The sequence below is a fragment of the Alligator mississippiensis genome, chromosome 5, assembly GCF_030867095.1.
Source record: "Alligator mississippiensis isolate rAllMis1 chromosome 5, rAllMis1, whole genome shotgun sequence".
NCBI lineage: Eukaryota > Metazoa > Chordata > Crocodylia > Alligatoridae > Alligator > Alligator mississippiensis.
The window spans coordinates 131,394,701-131,411,627 of NC_081828.1; positions in this window are offsets into that span (position 1 = coordinate 131,394,701).

Here is a 16,927-nt window from a genome sequence, read left to right on the forward strand (position 1 = left end):
TCTCTAACGCTTAATCACCAGGGATCTAGGTTTTCTGTTTCCCATGGAAAAAAGTGGATTATCTCCTTTTAAGGGGATAGAGTTCCAGCCTGCAAGGGGCTACTTGGGGCTGGGGGGAGAGCATTTGGAGGCAGAGGGAACTACTTGTGTGTGCACGTGCCAGAGAATTCCTCCACTTTCTGTGATTTCCCACATGATCTCTTGACTTAACATTTGTCTAATTTTTTTTCCTTCCTACTGTAACCATTTCAGAATCCATCTCCAATTCTCCTGCACAATCCTCCCTGGCAGTGTTTCTATACAGTGTTTGATAAGCCCGAGGGTCTTATGTAAACACATTTAGATACTTGCTCTCTTTAGGCATTTTTACAAAGGCAAGTGCTGGGCTCTTTGAAAAGCTCCTGGCACTTTGATGCTTACAGTTGTATAAGTGGCAAAAAGCATGTCAAATTGACGTTCCTGTGCCTGCTGGTTGTATATGCTTGCTTGCTTCCCTTGCACCTTTTGCAGGTTTTCTCGGGCCAAGTTTCCCACTATCAACTGCTTTCTGAGCTGCATTATGTGTTTAAATGGGCTCCCTGCCAGCACCTGTTGCTCCTCCCAGCCTTCCTTTGTGAGGTCCAGCATGCCCTGGGGCTGACATCTGTATAATAGCTCAAAGGGTAAGAAGTACTCAATATGCAAAGATCAGTGGGAGTAGTAACTGGTCCCAGTGTCTGGGATCATTGCATATCATTTTCCTCATCAGCCCCTTGAGGGTGCAGTTATACTTCTCAAGTAACCTGTTAGTTTGCAGAAGTTATACCGATGTTCATAGTTCAGTTATGTGTAATGTGTTGCACACCTGCAGCACCTTTGATATGAACTTGTTGCCCTAGTCCAGCAATATCTCTTTGGGTGGTCCTACCTGAGATAACATCTTTATCAGCTCCTCAGCTATTTTCTGGTCTGTGATGGACTCTAGAAGGATTTCCTTGAAGTATTGGGCTGGCATAATTCACTGGTACCAGTATAGACTGATGGGCGGCCATGCTTTTCTCCAATGGGCCTGTTATATACACAGTCATTTGCTCAAAGAGCTCCTCCATGAGGGGCTTGGGTACTAGTGGGGGCCTTCTGGGCTTCTCTGGGCCCACCACCTGGCAATTGGGGCATGAATTGCCAAATGCCTGCACTTCATGCTTTATCCTCAGCCAAAAATTACTGGTGAAGCAACCTGTCCCTAGTCTTGTCTGCCCCCAGATGACCTCTAGTGGGAAGCTCATGGGCTACCTTATCAGCACCCATCCCATTGGTACGTCCCCAGAATCAATAATTGTCTGATCTCCCTAACCTTCCCCGGACTCTTATCCACAAGAGCCCTCTTCTTACCTTAAACCATGGGTATGTGTTCGCGAGGTCAGGATACAACACTGCTTTGCAGCATGTGATGTTACCTTCAGCTCCACAATATCGCCAATGTTGATGTTATGTTCTTCCTTCGCAGCCAGTTCATCCACAGAGGTGCCTGTGGTATATTGTCCCACTAGTTCCTCACCTTGCATGTGGGGCCTCTCCTCTCCCTGATGAGGTTCCCTACTCCCCTTTTGCAGCATCACTATCAGCCATTTGGTGAACCAGGACCAGTCTCTGCCCAGTAACACTGAGTAGGGGAGCCAAGGTGCCACACGTGCCTGTAAGGCCACTGTCAGCTGTACCACAGTACTGTACTACAGTACTTGTTTGCTTCCCCATGTAAGCAAATAAGGGTGCAAGCCTTTGTCTTCCCCCTCTGCCTCTCAGGTACCAGGTCCTGCTTAAAGAGGGTTTGCTCGCAATTTGAGTCCACCAGGGTCGGTAGTAGCTCTATCTATAATTGACTGCCTTCTCTGGCCTCACCAGTAACGGCTAAGGGTTCCCTGTTGCATGTATCTATTAGATACTGTATTCCTTCAAATATAGAATGCCCTTAAATTTAAGTTGTACATACATTTTCTGACTAATAATAAGAGGGGTTTTTTTAGTTGAATTTAAGACACAAGCCATTTTTACAAGAAATATTTGGTTTAAGAAATATATATGTTTACAGTCAGAGAAATATGTTATGTTGGGCCTGAATAATGGATGCCAGCTGTCAAACTGATCCACCCACCTCTGCCTGTCTAAACCATGCCAAGCTGAAGAGAGTTAAAGGTTTCCAAAAAAACCCCAAACTGCTAAACTTGACTTTATCCCCCTGATGATATAAAATGCACATCTGCCCAAGAAGGAAGAGTCACTTCCCGTTAAAAAAAATAATGCTGCTTCCAACTACATGGAAAATATAAGTTAAATTGTTCATCTCCAAAAATTCAATCCTCAAAGGGGGAAAAACCTAACAACTCTCTTTTGCTTGCAGCTATTTAGAATACCGGGATGGGCTGCACCTGAGTGACCTCCCTTCTTTACCTCTGCATTGCTTTCCATTCTCCTTTTCTGAAAGTTAGTTCCTATGATTCTGTTCCAAAATACATTAATTCTACTAATTTGTTTTTATAGGCTCATCTCAGCAAAACATTTAAACCATTTCTGTTTTGAGCATTTGAATATTCACTTGTTACTTTTCATTTGAAGCTCTCAAAGCAGGTAAACACAACAGAATTACTATAACCCCAGGTTTTACTTTATAGTGGGTGCACCTACATGCATGCTTTACTGCTCTGCCCTGGTTCAAATTGCTGCTGTTCCAGGCACATATGTAGATGCTGTGTCTGGAGCAGTTTCCTCCAGCTCAAATGGCTCTGGAGTTTATTGCGTTGTATTAATTGCATGTGTAGATGCACCCAGTCTAGAACTTTTTTGCTAGTTGCCTGCAGTAAGTACTGTTGTAGAACCTGGCCAGTAGGTGTCAGGGAGCTGGTTTGCTTTGAGGAAAGAGCTACTCTAAAATGAAAATGAGGGGAGTGGATGGTATGATACTCTATGTAGTAAAATTACTATGCATTGTTTTCCAAGGGAAAACCTGACATTGAATTTGAGAACATATTAGGGCTGTGCATCATGTGTTCTCTCCCTTCTACTATGTAGCAAAGCCAGAATGCTATGTATTGTGTTTGCACACAAAGTCTTAAAAAAAAAAAAAAAGTAGCTGGATACTAGTTTCTCACAGCCTCAGTTATATGGAGATGGTGAACGGCTTGCCCAATGTCACAGCAGTTCTATAGGAGAGTTGGTAATAAACCTCTCAATGTGACTTACTTGTAGAAGGTATAATTTTACATGTGTGTTATTAATGCTTTAGCTATGCTCAAAAACATGCTACACCCAGCACCAGTGTATTATGTATAGGTTGGGGTCTACCATACTCAAGGAGGCAGACAGCTGCTTGTGTGGGTAGACCCCAGGGCCAACTGCCATTTTTGTGGGCTGAGCGTTGCAAGGCTTCCCCCATACCTCTGTCTGAGGGGCCTCAGCAGTCCCACTTCTCCCTGGAGATTGCCACATGGCCCAAAACCATACCTTAATTACCCTGATTAAGCCCGGGGAAGCCATTAATCCACATGTTAAGCATGGATTAATGGCTTCCCTTGGCTTAATCAGGGTAATTAAGCCATGGGTTTGGGCCATCACCAAGCAGCTGGCTCTGCACTTTTGGTGAGCTTGCTGCAAAACCCCCCCAAAACAAAACAACAAACCCCCCCTACCTCCCCGCCAAATAACTTACTGACAAGCAGAGAAGCCCCACAGTCTTGGAGCATGGGGGGAAGGGGAGAGGGAGCAGAGAGCTAGGGATAGAGCCTGCCATGGCACACAATGCTGCTCCACCTCCTTGCCAGACTCCAGTCCGGGGCTTTTGACCAATCAGATAAATGGTCACCCTAATTATGTACAGGCAGTCCTCGACTTACAATGTTTCAAGTTACAATGGTTCGCACTTACGACGTTTATAAATTGACACCCTGTTTCAACTTTCAGACATCAGTTTTGACTTTACAACGCTTGATCTGATGCGACACCACACCAACAAACAAGTTTGCTGTGTCACCCATCTCCCTGGAGAACATCTGTCTAAACTTCCTTGGACACTTTCTTTAAGAAAGCAGACAAGACTCCAGAAAAACCTGCAGTTAAGACTCCTGAGAAGACTCCAGCCAAGAGCCCTTCAAAAAGTCCAGTAAAGTCACCTCTAAGAAGTCCTTCTAAATTAATATAATTGCTATTTACAATATAAATACATTAATGTAGCTATATTACTCAAAATACAAAATTCTGGGGTGTTTTTGGTGAAAATAGGGTATTGGGCCTTGGTTTAGGAATCAATCCCCCATTTATAACATTGTTTCTTATGAGAAAATTGGTTCTGAGTTACAACGTTTCGACTTAAGACGTGGTTTTCAGGAACCGATTGTGTCGTAAGTCCGAGGACTGCCTGTATCTGTATCTATCATCAGGTAGAACAGTTTCTTCCCTCTATGTTCACTGAAAATCTTGGCAAGAGGAAATTGCAATTAATCACCTCCCTTATTGAAAGAGCTTGTAATAATCTTTTTGACATTATATGTTCAAAAGCAGTTCTGAAGCAAATGTTTCTAGTAGAAGAGGACCACAACACTTTCCTATTGGGACTGCCTATTGTTCTTGGATCACCAAGAAGTAATGTTACCTTTTCCATTAGTACCGACAAATCAACACTCTGACTTCACAAAATGTGTTAGTATCTGGCACCTCTATAAATGCACCACTTCCACTCAGATTTTCATTTTATTTATAATGCTCTTTTTAAATCCCTGAACACAATATTGTACTTTTCTACTCATTTGGTTTGGTTCAAGGGTCTTCTGTGGGTTTTCTCCTGTATTCAAGGCTGGACCAAGAGTTAATGTGATAAATGGTGCTATGCAAATTAAATGGTGATGGTATATGCATCTTTCATGTTATAGGAAGGATTTTACTTATGGTACTGCGAAATAAAGTTTTAAACTTCTTTCTTGTGCTAGATTATAGCTAACATAAATGACTACAAAGACTTTCTTCTAGAAATACTGGATTGTGAGTTTCTATGATGTTACAGAATTTTTAGCTGGCTGCACAAAGGAGGAGGATGCAGGTTCTTTGTTGAAACGGGTGACAGGATGATGGGCTTCCAATTCACTCAACAGAAGGTGGCCTGCCCAAGTTTAATGAGCCCAGAATGAGGCAGCACTTAAAAGGAAGTGGTCATCAGCTCATGGTTCTATGACTGATAACTTGGATCTAAAAATACCAGATCTGGTTGTCCTAACCCACAGAGTAAGATTATAAAGGATCCATGTCTGTCTTTGGTAGATATGCAAGAACAATTGAGTATAAGATCCTGCAGGAATAAAACACGAAGGGTTAGCACTAAGGGTTACCTAGGGAAGTACAGTAAACATAATTTTACTAGCAATTAAACCATTATTCTTTTTCCTACATTTAATTTTAAGAATTTAGTTGTATATTTGAACCACTTTTGAAAGCCTAGTTTAGTTTATCTTTACTCTTTGCAAAGATACATAACAAGCCAACAATGGCAAATGCTGGTAAATGACTTAAAATATTTTAAGTCCACTCTGCACTTCCAGCCAGCTCTTATTTGGTCTGTAATATTGGACTGGCTAACTAAAGGAGAAGTTAAATCACTGCAATTTTACAGATCTTGTAAATTTAGCTTTATTCGGTTTGTGATCTACTTAAGCTAGAACAGTTCCATAACTGATTAAAGTCAACTTAAGAAGAACCATGCACAAAGTTGCATTATTTAAACAACATTTGTTCAAGAAGTTTGCAAAGGTGTTAGAAGAGACTTGGTTAGCTTTTCTAGCTGTTATTCACATAAAAGGTAATTTGGTGTCTGTGACTTCTGTGAAAACTTGTAAAAGTATATTCACTTAATTTTCTCTTTTCTGGTTGGTGAATAGCTCTCTGTTGAGGCTGTGATGCCTGTGTGGTCCATCCTGCACCGCCTCTTCAGGAATCGGTCATTGTAACCTTCATTTGTATGTCACCAATCTTTTCTAAAAATGGGGTAAATTTTTCACCTTCAAGCAATCAGATGCAGATGATTATGGAAATCTGTACAAGGTTTCAAGCTGTTCAAGATTTGGCTACCTTCCTAAAAATAGAAAGGAAAAGAAATATGAAAAAATCCAGCTGCAATGCACACCCATAATGTAACTATTTGACCACAGGTTACTATTTTTGCTGCTCAGCAAGATTCCATTCTATTATGCAGGCAAAAAGGAGGTTGTAATCAACCCACCTTTTTTTTCCTTCCACTTTTGGTATTGAAAGTATCAAAAAACCCATTGATTTTTTCCTTTTAAATTGCTTTCTGAGCACTTTTTTATGTGGGTAGAAGAGTGGTCATGTGCTCAGCAGGGGTCCAGATAGCTTTGTCAATTTATGCAATTGCCTACTGTGCGTGCGTGTGTATTCCAGCCCTACCACTGCATTGTAATGCTACGTATCTTTGTCACACTCTCCCACTTGCCTGCCATGTCTTGATGAGTTGTTTCTCTTGGGGAGATTGAGTGACTCTTTGGGAGAAGATCTGTCTGGTGAAGTCCTGGTTCTTCTTGTGGCATTCACTATACTCTTTATGCCTTGATTACCCTGTGACTTTCTTCACATAAGGCAGGGATACATGTAGCTAGTCCTTAAGATCAATGTATTTATCGTTTTCTTTTGGTTTATCTTTCAACATTATTTCACGCTTTACACCCTAATCCACTTGATGCCTCCTGGATCCCAGCTGTAGGGTCCTTGTACTCACAAATCCATATCCCCTGGGCCTAACCTTCACAGCTGCACTTAGCCTATTAAAGTAAATGATGGCGTTTTTCCCCAATCCAGCCCCAATTGCATCCAAAATTCCTAAATTAATCATGTTTTCTTCTTTAATTTTCCCTGTAATCCCAGCTGGGGGTATAGCTTAATCCTTTTTCTTTTCCTTCTTTGGGGCTTATCATGTAGCTCTCTGGACATTCGGCCACCTAGGCTTGTCTCTAAACCCCACCACTATCTTTGCAATCTGGGTTTCCTTGCCCTCACCTGCCTCTGCTAGGTCCCCAGGAAAGATCTCCCTCTGGACCCTGTCTCTAGCACTGCCAGTATGACTCCCTGTTCCCAGCCTTCCACTTTACTTAGCTTTTTCTGCAGTGATGAATGGATCTTCACTTGTGGCTCGCCTGGTTCTTGGCAACCTGGAAGTGTTTGGTGGTGTGAGTCCTCCACTGCCCCAGTTTGCACAGCTCCCAGCTGTGCTGTGTTTCCCCATTCCTGGGGAATGCCAAACACCAAAGATCTTCCTGGTATCCCTTAAATTCCCTGCTCTCTTCTTTTGGCAAGTCAGAGCTGGCTCCCTGGGGCATGTGGTTTAGTGCCCCTCAAGGCCTGCTCACCTCCTGGGTTCTCCCTGGACCCTGGGGATGCATAGCCCTTCCAGACCCACCTGGGTAAGTGTCTTGCCAGAGTAGCTGGCCCTATGGGTCCATAGCCAGGGCTTGCCCCCAGCCCCTGCTCACCTATCTTAAAAAAAAGAAATGGAATTATGACAGTACCTAGGAGGTCTAATCAAGCCCAGGGCCTCCAGCATGTAGGCAATATATAAACATGGCTTGTTTAACAGTCCCTATGTCTGAGATTTTACTTTGTAAATGGACAAAGCCAACATGTGGGAATGAGAAAGGGAAGGGTTAGATTAGATTAGGTGTCTCAAAATTGGGATCTAAACCCCCAAGTTAGATATCTCAGATTCCTATACAACACATGGGGAAATGTAAGCATCTCAGCAGAGGATCTCAAGCAGCCAACAGACTAAGCAGGGAGTTTCCTGAAGACCATGCAGTTGGTGTGTCACTACTTAGATTTAGCCAATAGGTAAACATTGAGGATAGGACCAAGTCTCACAGTCTGCCCCTTTTTTGAGGTTTAAGCACCTTACTCAAGGCTGCAAAGAGATGCCTCCATCCCCTTGAGATATGCAGGCCAAAACTCTCTCTTGAGGGAAGATGTCCTATACCCTTATTTAAAAAACATAAGGCCAATTTTTCCCTTAAATTCAGCTGGAAGATTAGAGGGATTCCCATCTTTCATATAGTTACTTGCTATGTAGTTCAGGAATTTGAAGACCTAGATTTAGTACTTTTCTTGGCCTGAAGGAATTCAAACCCATCACCCCAGAACAGTGCCCAGGCACAGGATAGGGCACAGAAGGAACAGAAAGGCTGGAGTGTGGAGACATAAGGGCTGGAGGGTGGTGGCCCTTTTGTTGAAGCTATGCCCGTGCAAATAAGAATTAAAGAGTTGCTGGGCCAAAGAAAGGAAGCCTGTTCACTTGGGAGGGTTATCAGTGTTTTGGTTCCTGCTTCTGTATTTTACATTACCTGATCATTGGATAAAATGCGTGTAAAGTTCTTGGAGCAGAGTTGATGCCCAGGAGTGCCCTCCATCTTCTTTGGATGGGTGCCTTAACTACAAGGCTCCAAGGCTGTAGTGCTTGTTCAACAGGAGGGGTGGTGAAGAAGCCTGGTATCCAAGGCATTCTCCTCTGTGACCATCACCCCCCTCCTAGTGGTGTGTGGCCCAAGCCTGTCAGTATGTATTGTACATTACACTTACCAGTAAAAGTGATTGGAAACCAGTCTATACCCATAACAGAACAGAAGTTCAGCACACATAGACTGGTTTAAAAATGGCAGAGCCTGGTGTAAGGTTTGCTCCCTCCACCAAAAGGTGAATGTGTATTCTGTTTAGTACTGATCTAAATTATGCCGCTTACAGAAAATGGCATAACTTAGGTTGATCCCACCGTGGGCTTTTTGAATGCCTGTATCTAGCCTCTTAGAGCATACCTACTGGATCAAGCCCCTCAGGAGACAATGGAATATCTAGTTTCTGAAGCCCAACAGGGTTTTGGTGTGAACTAGCTGTTGAGCTGCTCAGAAATAGAGTAGTTCTGGGCATGTGCAGAGGACAAATAGCAAATACCGTAAAGTAAAATAAATGGAGCTGCTAATTGAGTTTAGACAGCAGTAGCAGTGAGGTCGGTTGCATCACAATTTTATACTTAGTCACCTAAATTTCACCCGCCCATTATTGCTTATAACCAAAATGACTTACCTGGAAGTCACAGGGGGTCGGTGGCAGACCTAGGATTAGAACTAGAACCTTGGTTTCCCAACTCTGAGGCCATCCGCTGCATCAGGCAGACTTCCCTCCTCTTGTTCCAGTGTTTCCATCCATTTGGGTATGAATGCTACCTCCGCAGTGTGGGTGGTGTGCAACTTAATTCATTTTAAAAGACTGGAAGGTTTAGGACAATTGCTGCTGTGCAAGCCCAAACTATCATTATTTTATTTATAAGTCAATGTGGTATTTTAGCAGTGATGTTTGTATTTTGCTGGTACTGTGTTTACCATGCAGATGCAAAACATTTAACTCCTTTGTGTTGGTGAATCATTCAAAGCAGGATCTGCTCTCCACGGTTCTTGGATAAAACATGAAGTTTCCTGAAGGATGTTCTCTGACCAATTACCAGAAACCCTTGGCTGGAGGCCTGCATAAAGAACAGGGGGATCAAAGCTGATGTGAATTCCTAAGAGGAAAAAAAAAAAGACTCTAAGTTTCCATCCACTCTGCTTGTCTCAGTAAATAACTTTCCTGGGCAACTCTTATTAGTTTACCTTGACCCTGTCACTCTGGATCTGTCTGCTGTTCAAGCAGATAGTCACAAGATTAAACACAGGACAATAGAAGGAATTTCTCAGTGTGCTGGTTTCATCGATGCCCATAGCCTTTTTGCTAGTTGGAATAGAGACACTTAAAATCGGAATAAAGGTCTCGCATGGTCATAACAGACGTCATACCTGCAAACCACTGGTATTTAGAGCAGCATGTCAGAAGTTGGCATGTTCTACAGTAGTATTGGGGAAGACTATGTTCATCCTTGAAGTGGACATTCTTGACTTCAGTCTTTAAGGTGATCTGAAGAGGGGGAAGGTTTTTGCCTCCCCTTCCCTCTCCTTGCTTGGCCAAAAGTTGCTGCCCCCGCCCCATTTGTGTGTTTCTCATCTCTTGGTGGTGGGGTTGCTGATAGCGAATGCAGAGATGCATGTTGGGAGCTCCCTTAGCTTCAAACTAAAAGAAAAGTAAAGTTGAATCTTTAACAAAAGGGATCCTCATCATCCTGACTCTTTGGAATGTGCCTCAGGTTTATTTAAGGCTGCCTGGTTGTTTCTTCCCCTTTCACTCTGTGCGCGCTGGGTCTGACCCTGGGTTGCTTTCGTCGCTCTGCACGCGGGCTGTGGCCAGCAGCCCGGGCAGGCCGGGTCGGAGAGGGAGGTCGCCGAGCTAGAATTAGGCACAGACACGTAACGGTTGATTTTAAGATTATTTTACTTACACCGAGATGGTCGTGGTGTAGGCTGAGAACTTGTTTGAGTTACGGTTACAACAGAAAACACGAACACACGTGGAGGTTGCAAGGCTCCACGCAGACAGAACACGAACAATCACGTGGAGCTTGCTAGGCTCCATGCAGACAAACTCTGGATGTCCAGGACAAGCGCGCATAAAACTCGTCTTTACGTCTTATAGTAGGCTCCGCTCGAAGACGGGAAGAGGTGGGCGGTGGATCAGGCCGCCAAACCCCTCTGAGTGACACACAGGGTTTCTATTACCCTGCCGCGCACACCCAGAGTCCCCACGAGATGGATGCGGAGTCCTCTTCGGCTTGGGCGGAAACTGCTCAAGCCTCTTATACGGCTAGCAGGCCAATTGCTAGCCGCCACGTGTGAATAATTTAGCACTAGCCAATTGTGGGGCACGAATTTGCGTACGACGAGCGGGAAATCTTTGCACCGTGCATTTCTGTGTTGCAGAGGAAATGCACCCTGCAAAGATTGCTGCAAAGTGGCGGGAACACTCCTTTGCACACGGGTTCTCTGCGCAGCAGAACTCCTCCGTGCAATGAAGCGGTAAACCCACGGGGATAATTCTTAGTGCCGAAGCACATACAAAAAAATCAGACCTTTGGGTCATGACACACTCCACCACCAGAAACACTTCCAAAGCTGTAGAAAACGTTATTCTTGGCAATAGTAAACTCCATCATGTAACAGGATAAGGTACATTTTATATTACAAATATTAGATTCTGATCATAGAATCAGAATAGTTGACTCTGTATGCATTTAGTCAGCCACAGAAAACGTTTCCAGCATGGGTTGGGAGAGCGTCGGTTGCTTCAGAGGAAATCTGCAAGACTTGCAGCAACTCCTTCCCTGCTTGATGCACAGTCCTCTTCCTTAATTTAAGCAGTGGGCCCTAATATAACATTATTGACTGTGTCAAGGAAAGGAAGGCCATAATATAACATTATTTACTGTCTTTTCCTAAGTTTAAGTTTTTTAAGCTTCCCCTGCCCTTCCTTCCTTATTGCTTTTCTTTACTGCTTGGTGTAGCTTGGCTAATTGAGATTTAAAATCAAGCTAAAGAATGACTCCTACACAGACTTCTACACTTCAGATAACACCTCCAAGAAGGTTGCTAATGGACTCTGCTAATGGACACTAACGTGCACATGGTACGGTGAAAGTTCATTTATAGTTAGAAATTTAAGTTTACCACCTATTGGAATTTCTGTTATTTCTGGTACTTTACACATATTTTTGTAGGTCAGGGGTACTCAACTCCTGGCCCACAGGCCAGGTCTGGCCCTTAGCCCTGTGTCATCTGGCCTTTGAGCCATTGCCCTGCCACTAGATTGCGTGTGTGGGGTAGCATGGGGCCCAGTTCTGATGCGCAGGGGCAAAACAAGGCCTGATCCTGGCACATGGGGTTGGGAAGGGGTGGTACAGGACCCCAAGGCTTGGGGGGGGCAATGTGAGATCTTGGGGTCCAGTCCTGGCGTGCAGGGCTGGGTGGTGGCGGCACAGCACAGGGCCCTAGGGTCTGATTCTGACATGTGGGGCCCAATCTGGCCTGTGAATTGGCCTCACACCATTCATTTGGCCCACAGACCAAGACCTTGAGCACCACTGTTCTAGGTGGTTGGTAAAGAGGATGGCTGAGTCCAAACTGCAGTATCCAAGAACAGTCTAAACTGTGTAGGAACAGGCACGGCGCAACTGAAGTAGAGGGGCAAAGATTGGTCTTGCAAAGTAAAACCTTAAGGTAACTTCAAGTATTTGAGTGAAGTCTCAGTCAATCACAAATGATACGTCTTACAGAAAGAAACCAACTTTCGCGGTCAATTACATGGTGCTGTAGTTTTACAAGTTTCCCACATTTTCTTTTCTTTGACCACCGGTAGAAGATAGATTCTTGGTAAATACTCATTATAAGTTAACATTTCATCTGACAAAAGCCTTCTGCGCATGGCAAATGTAGCTGCTATAGGAGACAAGTGGGAACTGATATGGATGAAATGGATGCTGAAGAGTACTGACCAAACTGATACAACTCTAATTTTTGCAAAAGTCTCAGTATTTAGAAGGTGAAGGGAGTTCAACATTTCTTCACCTACCCATATATTTTCCTCCTCTTGTCTCTCCTTTTCCTCTGACTACTTTTTCCATTCTCTTTAAAGATGTTCCTTAAATTCAGGATCTGGACATTGTTTGCAGTTACAAATAGTTTCACACTTGTGTCCAGGTGTTTGCTGGTGCCAGTTGTTGTACGGTGAGCCCAGTGTAAGTAACTCAGGTGTGTGGAGGGGAGGAGGGTTAGCAGGTTCACGAGGGGGGTTGGCAGGTTTAAGGGGGGTGGGCTAGCGTGTCTGTGGATGAGGTGTCCACCCAGGGGCTGAAAATTGACTGGTACAGGTTGGGGGGGGGGGGTAAAAGAGTGCAGCACTGGGGTTGAGGTGAACTGCTGGGTACAGACATTCACTAGATTGGGCTAACTCATTCCCAATCAAGTTAGTTCACCTCCACAGATAAACTAATTTAGATAGGACCCACCATTTTTGCCTGATTTAAACCCCTTGAACATCTGCACAGATGAGAGTTTAGATTAATGTAACTAGGGTTAAGTCAATCTAGATGCAATGCGTAGGTACTCTGGGTGTGTAGTCTGCTGTAATGACTGGAAGCTTTCCCCACACATCACAGTGCCAGCTCTAATGATTGGGAAATCATGTCACTGACTTAATATATCAGATTAAAACAGTAGGAGTACTATTAATGGTAATAAATATTGATGCTTTATATTTACTCTCTTGTTTCTGAATCTTTAGGATTACACACAGGATATGTTTTCTCTTTTTTAACATGAGGGCTAGAATTTTTTTTAAATAAAAATGAAAATCCCAAGTAATTGCTTGCTTTCAGTAACTGTTTTTATTTTATTTATTTTTTAAACAAAAAACATAAAATACTTGCAACATGTTAATATTAAACCTCAGAATTTGGCATCACAGAGCCCTGACTATTCTTTACTGTTTGTAAGAGATTGGGGAAAAGGGAAGGAGACATTTTTCCTAGGTGTGGGGTATTCCTTGTTCTTCTCCTTTCCTAAATGAATGGATGGCACTGAATAGTAAGGAGTGCCATCTGGATTTTTCAAGCACATCTTACTCAGCAACTCGTGGAATCTACTCGTAGCGTCCTATTCCTATCCATGTATTAAATAAGGAGTAGTGTCATGATTCAGACTGGGAACTTGGAAAGTGGGTGTGTGCAGAGGAGAGAGTAGGATCATCCAGTAGAAGAGTACTTTCATTTTTAGACAGATTTCATTTTTGCAGGAAATCAAATCATGCTGTCCAACAGATGGTAAGAGGTGGGTGGGCGTGTGGGTAGGTTGGAATGTATATCTCATAGCATCTGTTCGTTCACTGCTTGTGCTGCAGGAGAGGATTTATAATTTATTACTCAATAAGAGAGTGGATTAAAAAGTCAAGCCACATCAAGAAGGTAGATGTAGCACTCTAGACTTCCATAGCAGTTTTCATCCAGGGTGCTCAGAGTAGCCTGCAAACATTAATCTACTAAATAGCCCAGTGGTTGTTTATGAATTTTCCTTTTTCTCCAAATGGAGAGATTCTGACGTGCCTTCTGGTGGCACAGAGCTGTTTAATGGCAAATCCAGGAATATGCAGATCCCAAGTCTAATGATTTCCCTAACTGGCAAGACACCGTGCAGGTATGTTCACCCTCACAGCGCCTGCCTGTTGTTATCATGAGTTCATCTTTGTGCTCCTGACTCAGGCTTTTCAGGCATGAGCAATTGCTACATTTTCCTGTTCATGTCTAGATTACTTAAAAGAAATTAAATATTTTTTTTGCAAAAATCTTGCTGGTGTAATAAAAAATATCATCTCTACCATGAGCCCAGATTGCTCCGTCCAGATTACTTGGCTTTTTATCAACAAGTGAGGGCTTGAAAGTGGTTCTTAAAATGACTGTAAAAAAATTCTCATCTGAATGGTGGAAGGAAAGGGGGGTTTATTTTTCACTGTCAGATTTACTTAGAGAGCGAGAATACACATACTACTCCCACTTGCACAATGCACAGTTGAGATCACACTATTATTTAAGCTTCCAGTCCAAAATGAAACTGAGTGGGTGTATGTCTAAGATTGTGATTGCGTTTCTCTTCCTCAGTACTTGTCTGCTGGGAGAAAAAGTATCTCTGATAAATTATTACTCTATAGATAAAGCAGAAGGCAGGGTAGATTTGCACCTGATAGACTAAATCACTTCCCACATTTTTCTCAAGAAAAGCCGCTTTTTTACTCACCTGGGGTCAAATTCAGCATTGACATAAACAACTGTGTTATAGTGTAGTGTTTGGGGAACTCCTTAAATTAAATTATTGAGACTCAAGAAGCTCCAAGTTTTTTATCACATATTTGCAGTGCCTACGTCAACATCCACACAAAACATTATTAACTCCCTAGGCCACGTTTTGATCTTGCTTATGTTAGTGCAAAAGCAGAATAAATCCACTGAAATCTTCTTAGTTACACTAGTATAAAAGCAGGGTGATCTAGATTAGAATTAGGCTCTTACTCCCAACTCAGCATGTACTGATCTTGGTATACAACCTGTGCTGGAACCAGTTTTTTCTTTATTGCACAGTCTTAGTCAGAGCTCTGAAGTGACTGACTGTGTAATGGTATGTTATAATTTTAAAGACTCTCCCTTACTTAGGAAACTACAGAAGTTGGGAATTGGGAGATGGTCTCTCAGGGGACTTGGAGAGAGACAAGGGTCTGCCTACTGCTCCAACAATGAACTTCATTGTTGTTAGTTCTTCTCATTCATTGTATGCCTATATTTATTGAACCCAGTGACGACAGCAAGACATTAGAAGTAATGAATAAGAGAGAACTTCAAAGAATTTGGGTTCCTAACTGAAAAAGAAGTTGGAAACTGAAAGCAATGGAGCACCATGTGGAAAGGAAAAGGCCACTGTAAGTGACCTCCTGTGCAATTATAGTTCAAGTAAATGGACAGTTAATCATGTACATTTTGCAACCTCCATCTGCCCTTCTGATGTCAGGCAATATAGCAGAGAACTGGAGGACGTTCAGAGAAAGGTTTGAGTGATACCAGCCACAGGGGCAGAAGAGAAAAATGACAGTCAAATCATCTTTCTTGCCAATTGGAGAAAGCCTTGGTGGTTTATAACACTGTTACCTTCAAAAAAGGTCAAAATATGACATTAAAAAATATTCAATTTGAGTACTGCATGCCAAAAAGAATGAGATTTTTGACAGATGATTTTTTTTATGGGCAAACAAACGACAGAACAAAGTAAATATCAATATGTTACTGAATTGAAGAGACTGAGTGAGATTTTGGGGGGGAATTTGACAGAATCTCTGATTAGTGGTAGGATTATTTGTGGTATTGTGGACACTACATTACAAAAAAAAAGCTGTTGCATGAGGAAGATTTCTCCCTAGAAAATACTATCCAAATGTGCAAGGCAGGAGAAACTGTGAAGGCTGAGCTTGCAGAGCTGAATGCACCAAAAGGGATCATCCATGCCATAGGCATAAACAAAAAATATGGCTAGAAAAAGCCACCTCACCAGGTGGATTTTTTTTTTTTTTTACTGAAAAGAAGCTACCCCACAGAGTGGAATTTTCTATTGACAAGGAGAAAGCTAAGGAAGAGAAAGGAAACAAGCAGATGTGCACCAATTGTGGAAGCCAAATGTGCTGCTTTTGGCAAGCTCTTTTTTTCATTGTAACAAGGAACTACTTGGCTAGGTGCTGCAGATCTCAAACACAAAAGCTTCGAGTGCATACAGCTGAAAGCATACCAGAAGAACTTTATATAGATATGGTAGAATCAAGCAAAATCAATGAGGGACTGGATTTGGCTAGGAACAATGATTTAATTTAAATTGGACACTAGAGCACAGGTTAATATTTTACCAGAGCCTGTATATAGAAAATTAAAATCAAAACCAAAAGTGAATCTGGCTGTTCAAAATAAACTGGCTACTCAAGACCAAATATACCAGTGAAAGGGAGATACATTGCTAGCATCCAGTATAGAAATAGACTACAAATTTTCATTCAGTGTGGCACCTAGGGATTAATTTTGGGTCTGACAGCTTGTGAAAAACTGAATCTAGTTAAGTGTGTGTTTGCAGTACAACAAGATACAACATGCATACCTCCTGATGATCCTCCTTATTATGATTTGGCTGTCATGGCCAAGTCTGGCCAATCTTAGAAGAAACCAATTATTCCAGAACACAAGAAGCAACCATGTCCTTATGGGAAGAAATGTACCTATAGACACAAATGCAAATACTGCCATACAGAAAATGGTCTGTAAATAATGGACTTGGGTACACAGCTGTCAAAAGTGCAAGGCAGTTGGATCCCAATATAAGGAGTCAAATCTATCAAAAATTGGAGGAAAGCCTTTCCATCAAAACCAAATTGGAAATTGGGATCTGATACTTGTCTGTCTGAGAAGTGAAAC